The following is a 10,630-nucleotide window of genomic DNA, read 5'->3' on the forward strand; positions in this document are numbered from 1 at the left end:
TTTGTCTTGGTCACGTTGAGGGAGAGGTTGTTGTCCTGGCACCACACGGCCAGATCTCTGACCTCCTCCCTATAGGCTGTCTCATCGTTGTCGGTGATCAGGCCTACCACTGTTGTGTCGTCGGCAAACTTAATGATGGTGTTGGAGTCATGCCTGGCCATGCAGTCATGGGTGAACAGAGAGTACAGGAGGGGACTGAGCACGCACCCCTGAGGGGCCCCCGTGTTGAGGATCAGTGTGGCAGATGTGTTGTTACCTACCCTTACCACCTGGGGGCAGCCTGTCAGGAAGTCCAGGATCCAGTTGCAGAGGGAGGTGTTTAGTCCCAGGATCCTTAGCTTAGTGATGAGCTTAGAGGGCACTATGGTGTTGAATGCTGAGCTGTAGTCAATGAATAGCATTCTCACGTAGGTGTTCCTCTTGTCCAGGTGGGAGAGGGCAGTGTGGAGTGCAATAGAGATTGCATCATCTGTGGATCTGTTGGGGCGGTATGCAAATTGGAGTGGGTCTAGGGTTTCTGGGATTATGCTGTTGATGTGAGCCATGACCAGTCTTTCAAAGCACTTCATGGCTACAGACGTCAGTGCTACGGGTCGGTAGTCATTTAGGCAGGTTATCTTAGAGTACACCCACCCATCCTCCACGTTCGAGGTTATACGCCCAACCATCCTCCACGTTCGAGGTTATACACCCACCCATCCTCCACGTTCGAGGTTATACGCCCAACCATCCTCCACGTTCGAGGTTATACACCCACCCATCCTCCACGTTCGAGGTTATACGCCCAACCATCCTCCACGTTCGAGGTTATACGCCCAACCATCCTCCACGTTCAAGGTTATACGCCCAACCATCCTCCACGTTCGAGGTTATACGCCCAACCATCCTCCACGTTCGAGGTTATACGCCCAACCATCCTCCACGTTCGAGGTTATGCGCCCAACCATCCTCCACGTTCAAGGTTATACGCCCAACCATCCTCACCGCCAACCTCCCTCCTTTCGTTTCTGTCTTATGTAACCATAATATATCATACTAATTTGAGTATCACAGATGTACATTTATGCTAGACATGCTACGTCTAGTCTTGGAGCCAGGCTGAGACTGAACAGGCTAAGAGAAAGTATAATCTATTAATGAATATTAACTATTTTATTCCGTTTACTGTTTCCTCCCTATTGATGAGACCAAGAGACTGAAAAATAGCTTCTATCTCTAGGTCATCAGACTGTTGAACAGACATCACTAGCCGGCTACCTGCCCGGTACTCTACCCTGCACCTTGAGACTAATGCCTCATGTATAAAGAGTCATTGAACGCGGGTCACTTCATATACTGTTTATATACCGTTGTTTACTCACTGTGTATGTACAGTTGAAGTCGGAAGTTTACATACACTTAGGTTGGAGTCATTAAAACTCGTTTTTCAACCACTCCACAAATTTCTTGTGCATGACACAAGTAATTTTTCCAACAATTGTTTACAGACAGATTATTTCACTTATAATTCACTGTATCATAATTACAGTGGGTCAGAAGTTTACATACACTAAGTTGACTGTGCCTTTAAACAGCTTGGAAAATTCCAGAAAATGATGTCATGGCTTTAGAAGCTTCTGATAGGCTAATTGACATCATTTGAGTCAATTGGAGGTGTACCTGTGGATGTATTTCAAGGCCTACCTTCAAACTCAGTGCCTCTTTGCTTGACATCATGGGAAAATCAAAAGAAATCAGCCAAGACCTCAGAAAAAAATGGTAGACCTCCACAAGTCTGGTTCGTCATTGGGAGCAATTTCCAAACGCCTGAAGGTACCACGTTCATCTGTACAAACAATAGTACGCAAGAATAAACACCATGCGACCACGCAGCCGTCATACCGCTCAGGAAGGAGACGCGTTCTGTCTCCTAGAGATGAACGTACTTTGGTGCGGAAAGTGCAAATCAATCCCAGAACAACAGCAAAGGACCTTGTGAAAATGCTGGAGGAAACACGTACAAAAGTATCTATATCCACAGTAAAACAAGTCCTATATCGACATAACCTGAAAGGCGGCTCAGCAAGGAAGAAGCCACTGCTCCAAAACCGCCAGAAAAAAGCCAGACTACGGTTTGCAACTGCACATGGGAACAAATATCATACTTTTTGGAGAAATGTCCTCTGGTCTGATGAAACAAAAATAGAACTGTTTGCCCATAATGACCATCTTTATGTTTGGAGGAAAAAGGGGGTGCTTGCAAGCCGAAGAACACCATCCCAACCATGAAGCACGGGGTGGCAGCATCATGATGTGGGGGTGCTTTGCTGCAGGAGGGACTGGTGCACTTCACAAAATAGATGGCATCATGAGGAAGGAAAATGATGTGGATATATTGAAGCAACATCTCAAGACATCAGTCAGGAAGTTAAAGCTTGGTCGCAAATGGGTCTTCCAAATGGACATCTCAAGACATCAGTCAGGAAGTTAAAGCTTGGTCGCAAATGGGTCTTCCAAATGGACAATGACTCCAAGCATACTTCCAAAGTTGTGGCAAAATGGCTTAAGGACAACAAAGTCAAGGTATTGGAGTGGCCATCACAAAGCTGTGACCTCAATATATAGAAAAGTTGTGGGCAGAACTGAAAAAGCGTGTGCGAGCAAGGAGGCCTACAAACCTGACTCAGTTACACCAGCTCTGTGAGGAGGAATGGGCTACCCGAAACGTTTGACCCAAGTTAAACAATTTAAAGGCAATGCTACCAAATACTAATTGAGTGTATGTAAACTTCTGACCCACTTGGAATGTGATGAAAGAAATAAAAGCTGAAAGAAATAATTCTCTCTACTATTATTCTGACATTTAACATTCTTAAAATAAAGTGGTGATCCTAACTGACATAAAACAGGGAATTTTTACTAGGATTAAATGTCAGGAATTGGGAAAAACTGAGTTTAAATGTATTTGGCTAAGGTGTATGTAAACTTCCGACTTCAACTGTATATACTGTATTCTCCACATAGCCCATCCTCATATACCTACTACTGTACATACTAGATTATTTTCCAAATGATATACTGTCTATACACACCACGTATTTATATTCTGGATTCTGACACATTCTCACTCTATATCTACACTGGGTTGTTTATTGGACTCGATCTGTTATTTCTTTATTTCTTGTTTTGAGCTTTGATTTGATTATTTGAGTATTTGTATTGTATTGCGAGACATTTTACTACACTTTTGGAGCTAGTAACATTAGCATTTCGCTGCATCTGCTATAACACCTGCAAATCTATGTACACGAACAATAAACTTTGATTTGATTATGTGTATTTTGTTTTCATGTTATAATCTTGCACATTCTGTTTTCAACAGGACAAGAATGGAAATATGTTTAAAAACGTTTTTGTGTCATCCTCAATGATTTTTAAATGCATTGTGTCCACGTGTGGTTGTATTATGTTTTTAAATTGTCAAATAAATCGACAACAAAAAAAGTACTCTGGTCAAAAGTAGTGCACTTTAAATGGAATAGGGTGCCATTTGAGAAACAGCCAGTCAGGACTAGTGGAGTATATCAGCATGTTTCTGTTATGTCAACCCATCAAATATGATACAGGTTTGGTTGGAATGACTGTGGGCGTGTAGACCAATTTTCCCTTCAGCAGTAGATATGGAATCTTTATAAAACAGATGTAGACGCATGTGTACAAGACACACAGACACATAGTATCCTATAGACACATTTATTGTAGACACAGACATTGCCCTATATCAAAACTGTCAATGGTGACAAGTTCATTCTTCTTTTAATGACTCTGGTGTCAGGAAAAAAATCACTTCCATTTAGTTGTGAGGCACACCCAATAACAAGAACACTATTGGGACACTTCTGACCACAGATACATGTCCCAACTTCCCTATCTAGTCCCCACTGACTGGGCAAAAACTGGTTGAATCAACATTGTTTCCACATCATTTCAACCCCAAAATCTATGAGATGATGTTGAATCAACATGGAAAAAGAATTACATTTGCAAAAAGTCAACGTAAGAGCATTTTGTCTTTTTTTACCCAACATTTAACCTAAATCCAATGGCATGGTGACTTTTTTTGTTGATTTCATGTTGATTTCACGTTAGTTGACAACTCAAACAAATGTAAATCAAAACTAGACATTGAACTGACGTCTGTGCCCAGTGGGAAGGTTCAACATGGGGGCGACAGAGATTACAGCAACACACAAAGTTAAATCCACATTCCACAATCTACAGTGAGGGAAAAAAGTATTTGATCCCCTGCTGATTTTGTATGTTTGCCCACTGACAAAGAAATGATCAGTCTATCATTTTAATGGTAGGTTTATTTGTACAGTGAGAGACAGAATAACAACACAAAAATCCAGAAAAACGCATGTCAAAAATGTTATACATTGATTCGCATTTTAATGAGGGAAATAAGTATTTGACCCCCTCTCAATCAGAAAGATTTCTGGCTCCCAGGTGTCTTTTATACAGGTAACGAGCTGAGATTAGGAGCACACTCTTAAAGGGAGTGCTCCTAATCTCAGCTTGTTACCTGTATAAAAGACACCTGTCCACAGAAGCAATCAATCATTCAATCAGATTCCAAACTCTCCACCATGGCCAAGACCAAAGAGCTCTCCAAGGATGTCAGGGACAAGATTGTAGACCTACACAAGACTGGAATGGGCTACAAGACCATCGCCAAGCAGCTTGGTGAGAAGGTGACAACAGTTGGTGCGATTATTCGCAAATGGAAGAAACACAAAATAACTGTCAATCTCCCTCGGCCTGGGGCTCTATGCAAGATCTCACCTCTTGGAGTTGCAATGATCATGAGAACGGTGAGGAATCAGCCCAGAACTACACGGGAGGATCTTGTCAATGATATCAAGGCAGCTGGGACCATAGTCACCAAGAAAACAATTGATAACACACTACGCCGTGAAGGACTGAAATCCTGCAGCGCCCGCAAGGTCCCCCTGCTCAAGAAAGCACATATACAGGCCCGTCTGAACTTTGCCAATGAACATCTGAATGATTCAGAGGAGAACTGGGTGAAAGTGTTGTGGTCAGATGAGACCAAAATCGAGCTCTTTGGCATCAACTCAACTCGCCGTGTTTGGAGGAGGAGGAATGCTGCCTATGACCCAAGAACACCATCCCCACCGTCAAACATGGAGGTGGAAACATTATGCTTTGGGGGTGTTTTTCTGCTAAGGGGACAGGACAACTTCACCACATCAAAGGGACGATGGACGGGGCCATGTACCGTCAAATCTTGGGTGAGAACCTCCTTCCCTCAGCCAGGGCATTGAAAATGGGTCGTGGATGGGCATTCCAGCATGACAATGACCCAAAATACACGGCCAAGGCAACAAAGGAGTGGCTCAAGAAGAGGCACATGAAGGTCCTGGAGTGGCCTAGCCAGTCTCCAGACCTTAATCCCATAGAAAATCTGTGGAGGGAGCTGAAGGTTTGAGTTGCCAAACGTCAGCCTCGAAACCTTAATGACTTGGAGAAGATCTGCAAAGAGGAGTGGGACAAAATCCCTCTTGAGATGTGTGCAAACCTGGTGGCCAACTACAAGAAACGTCTGACCTCTGTGATTGCCAACAAGGGTTTTGCCACCAAGTACTAAGTCATGTTTTGCAGAGGGGTCAAATAGTTATTTCCCTCATTAAAATGCAAATCAATTTATAACATTTTTGACATGCGTCTTTCTGGATATAACCAGAAATTATAGACTGATCATGCCTTTGTCAGTGGGCAAACGTACAAAATCAGCAGGGGATCAAATACTTTTTTCCCTCACTGTATATTTTGGGAATGTGATTTAGTGAACAGACACCAAGGATGCGTCTCAAATGGCTCCCTATATAGTGCACTACTTTTGACCAGGTCTCTGGTCAAAAGTAGTGCACCATGAAGGCAATGTGGTGCCATTTGGGACGCATCCAAACCTGCACTGAATAGGATCCAAACAAGAGATACCAATTGATATTGACATATTAGCCATGATTCGAATGATTCTGCTGAATTATTCTGCTAAGTGATTCTGCTGAATGATTCTGCTGAATGATTCTGCTAAATGATTCTGCTAAATGATTCTTCTAAATGATTTTGCTGATGAAATTCTGCTGAATGTGATGAGTAAGAGTTCCATGTCATCTTTTTAAACCAAATGTACCTGAGAAATAGCCAATAGCCATGTCCACAGCAGAGCAGCTGACACAAGTATACCGCAGGAAGGCTACAGTCCCTGCATGAACAATGTGAGGAGTGACTTCTGGCATCACCTCTGGCCACCTGACCACAGCATCAGCCTGGACCCAAAGGAGCCAATCAGATCACAGCCTGGACCCAAAGGAGACAATTAACTCCATAATTGAGGGAGTCTTCTTCCTTTGGTCTTTTTTTATTTTCTTATTCTAGTCTTCTGACTGTGCCAGAGGAGAAGTTGATGCGTTTCTCATCCTGTTCTCCCTGAATGTCTACTTTGAATCCTGGACCCCCCCCCCCCCCCCCTAAATCAGGAAGTCTTTCTAGTGAGGACCAAGCAGCACCTTGCCTCCCCTCTGGCTTCCTGAGAAGGCTGGGAGGAAACCAGCTGCAGTGGCAGAGCCCGGTGAAAAATGGTGACTTCAGCACATATTTGTGCCTCTCAGGCAGGACCTAAGAGAGAGACACACACACACATGCACGGCTCGCACACACACACATGCACGGCGCCCACACACACACATGCACGGCGCCCACACACACACACATGCATGCACGGCATGCACACACATTGGCCAGATGGCCTCTGGACTACCTCTCTCTCTGCCTGTCGTTTTTCACGGCTCAGGGAAGAGGGGAGGAGAAGAGGAGGGGAGGAAAGGAAGAGGGAAGGTCAGGAGAGGGCAGCCCCCAGATTGACTGGAGGGGCAGTAGGGGTTAAAAAGGAGGTTGACTTGTGTTTTGTTTAAAGAGTTGCTCGCAGCTTGCTGCTAACTCATCATAAATTGCTGGCAGCTTGGGCTGGGAGTTTTATTTCAGACATGTAGAACACAAGGTCAGTACATAAACCAAATAATTGCACATTAACACACATAACAATTCTCACAATAAATATGCGACCAACATTTCTTCAACATTAAATAATCCACCTTTAAATCAGTATTGATCAAACCAGACTTAAACAAACCCCTTCAGTTTAAAAGAGCTTCCATCCAATACGGAACCGTGCTGACTGTCTGAGCCTTTCTCTCTCTTGCCCCAACATCTCTTATTCTCTAATTTATCTAAACACAGCAAACTCCTGCTTCCTGAACGATCCAATCACATGACGGCTAGATCATTCCGTAGAACATTCCGTAGAACATTCTGAAATGTTCTTAGAAGCTAACTTTTTTGTGTAAGGCTATGTTTTAATGTACTGTACCTACAGTACTTTAGTCATGTTGCTCAATAGGCCTACTGTGGTTTTCCCACAAATGTTATAAGCCTACAGGAGGGCAGCAAATGTAAACAGACATTGCAGTGATTGCAAATGTTTTTAACTATGACACGAAAAGATTACGAAAACCCCCCAGAGTGGAACATTTGTAATGTTGTTGCAGGTTGTTTTAAAAGCCACTGTAATGCAAAATGGATTCACAGTTTCAGACAGACTGAGGCAAAATTATCTCGACTTCAGACCTGTCTAGGGTTGCCATCTTGTGGACATTTGTTAAATGACACACATTACAGACCCACACACGGCCCTGCCTGTTTGTGGGAGACTGATTTAGGGCCAGTTTTCCAGACACAGATTAAGCCTAGTCCTGCCTGGACTAAAAACAGTTTAATGGAGAATCTTCCTTGAAAATGCTTTCCTAGAATGTTTTGTGGACTTTTATCTTGTCAATAATACCATTGCATCACCAGAATGTACAAACAAAGGAACAACGTTAAATATTTGCTCCTGTATTCCCACAAACTCCAGTAGTCAGGGGGGCAGCTGACATTTTCCCGTAACACTCTTGCAACAATAACTTAACTTTGCAGATGTAAGACGTAGCTAATTGCAATAATGTGTTAATGGTAGATACAGTAGGCCTACTATAGTTCTGTTTGGTACCACTGTACTCTGGAATAAATGTAAATTAAACAGGATAACAGTACTACGAGAACCAGGGCCCTGCCTAACCTAAGTATATGGGGTCCCTAATGTAAACTGGATCTCTTTCCTCCATTGGAAAAGCCTATAAGACTGTCCTACTTTAGCTACTCCATGCTGTTTCCTTTAGCTACTCTATGCTGTGCTACTTTAGCTAGCTATGGTTGGTAAAGCAGGACAACAATAAAATTACATTTGAACATAATATTGGCAACGTTTTATTTTATTTTGATGCACCAGTACATAGTATGCACATTTACATCACAGTTTGGCACAGAGCATTATTTATGACAGTTTTATAACTTTAACAGAAAAACAGAAAAAAAGCTGTCACTGATCTTACTGTGTGCTTCACGGGTGAGCTTCCTGTTTGAAGCTTGCTTTGCCCCCCTCTATAATGTCACACCAATGAAGTGATGTGATTTTGATAATGTGGTTTCTCTGCAGGGGCTTAGTAAAAATAGTTTAGATTTTCACTTGTCAGACCAAGAAATAAACGCGTCAAGATTAAGCTGTCCCAGACAGTTTTATTAATTATTTTTGCATTTCCATCTTCTGTAACATCTTTCGACATCTATCCAACATATTAGCCCAACACATGATACAGTGCATTCGGAAAGTATTCAGACCCCTAGACTTTTTCCACATTTTGTTACGTTACAGCCTTATTCTAAAATGGATGAAGTAGTTTTTCCCCCTCATCAATCTACGCACAATACCCCATAAAGACAAAGCAAAAACAGGTTTTTAGAAATGTTTGCAAATACATATATATTTTTTAAACTGAAATATCACTTTTACATAAGTAATCAGACCCTTTACTCAGTACTTTGTTGAAGCACCTTTGGCAGCGATTAAAGCCTTGGGTCTTCTTGGGTATGACGCTACAAGCTTGACAAACCTGTATTTGGGGAGTTTCTCCCATTCTTCTCTGCAGATCCTCTCAAGCTCTGTCAGGTTGGATGGGGAGCGTCGATGCACAGCTATTTTCAGGTCTCCCCAGAGATATTCGATCGGGTTCAAGTCGAGGCTCTGGCTGGGTCACTCAAGGACATTCAGAGACTTGAGTCCCGAAGCCACTCCTGCATTTTCTTTGCTGTGTGCTTAGGGTCGTTGTCCAGTTGGAAGGTGAACCTTCGCCCCAGTCTGAGGTCCTGAGCGCTCTGGAACAGGTTTTCATCAATGATCTCTCTGTACTCTCTGTTCAATCTTGGTTTCATCAGACCAGAGAATCTTGTTTCTCATGGTCTGAGTCCTTTAGGTGCCTTTTGGCAAACTGCAAGCGGGCTGTCATGTGCCTTTAACTGAGCAGTGGCTTCCATCTGGCCACTCTACCATAAAGGCCTGATTGGTGGAGTGCTGCAGAGATGGTTGTCCTTCTGGAAGGTTCTCCCATCTCCACAGAGGAACTCTGGAGCTCTGTCAGAGTGACCATCGGGTTCTTGGTCACCTCCCTCACCAAGGCCCTTCTCCCCCGATTGCTCAGTTTGGCCGGGTGGCCAGCTCTAGGAAGAGTCTTGGTGGTTACGAACTTCTTCCATTTAAGAATGATGGAGGCCACTGTGTTCTTGGGGACCTTCATTGCTGCAGAAATGTTTTGGTACCCTTCCCCAGATCTGTGCCTCGACACAATCCTGTCTCAGAGCTCTACAGACAATTCCTTTGACCTCATGGCTTGGTTTTTGCTCTGACATACACTGTTAACTGTGGGACCTTATATAGACAGGTGTGTGCCTTTCCAAATCATGTCCAATCAATTTAATTTACCACAGGTGGACACCAATCAAGTTGTAGAAACATCTCAAGGATGATCAATGGAAACAGGATACACCTGAGCTCAATTTCGAGGCTCATAGCAAAGGGTCTGAATACTTATGTAAATAAGGTATTTCTGTTTTTGCTAAAATTTATAAAAACCTGTTTTCGCTTTGTCATTATGGGGTATTGTTGATGAGGAAAAAACATTTATCAATTTTAGAATGAGGCTGTAACGTTACAAAATGTGGAAAAAGAGAAGGGGTCTGGATACTTTCTGAATGAACTGTACATTTCTGAAATCTTCAAGATGATAATATAACAACAAAGAGTGAAACTGTCATTGAGGTACAATTTGGACTGTAATAATGGTGTCCCCGTTTATCTAAGCTGCTGTCCCAAACTGAAAATGCGGTTTTGGCTCAGTTTACACAAATGGGTGTGTAATGCCTCCTGTGAATAAAATATCAACATTTGTCATTTTTGTGTGATTAGGACACATCTTGAGGATTTCAGAAATATATAATGTGTTGGGATAATATGTTGGATAGATGTCTGAAGAGGTTACAGTAGATGGAAATGCAAAAAGTGTCACTTTCTCTGAATTTACACTACAGACAATAATGGTAAAAAATTGTGAAATAGAGTATAGTCCAGTAACTCTACCATGAGTCCACAGATTACACTCTGGGTTGTGTTTTTCCATCAGTCAAACTATTGATT

This window comes from Coregonus lavaretus (assembly GCF_964263955.1).
Source record: "Coregonus lavaretus genome assembly, chromosome: 10".
NCBI lineage: Eukaryota > Metazoa > Chordata > Actinopteri > Salmoniformes > Salmonidae > Coregonus > Coregonus lavaretus.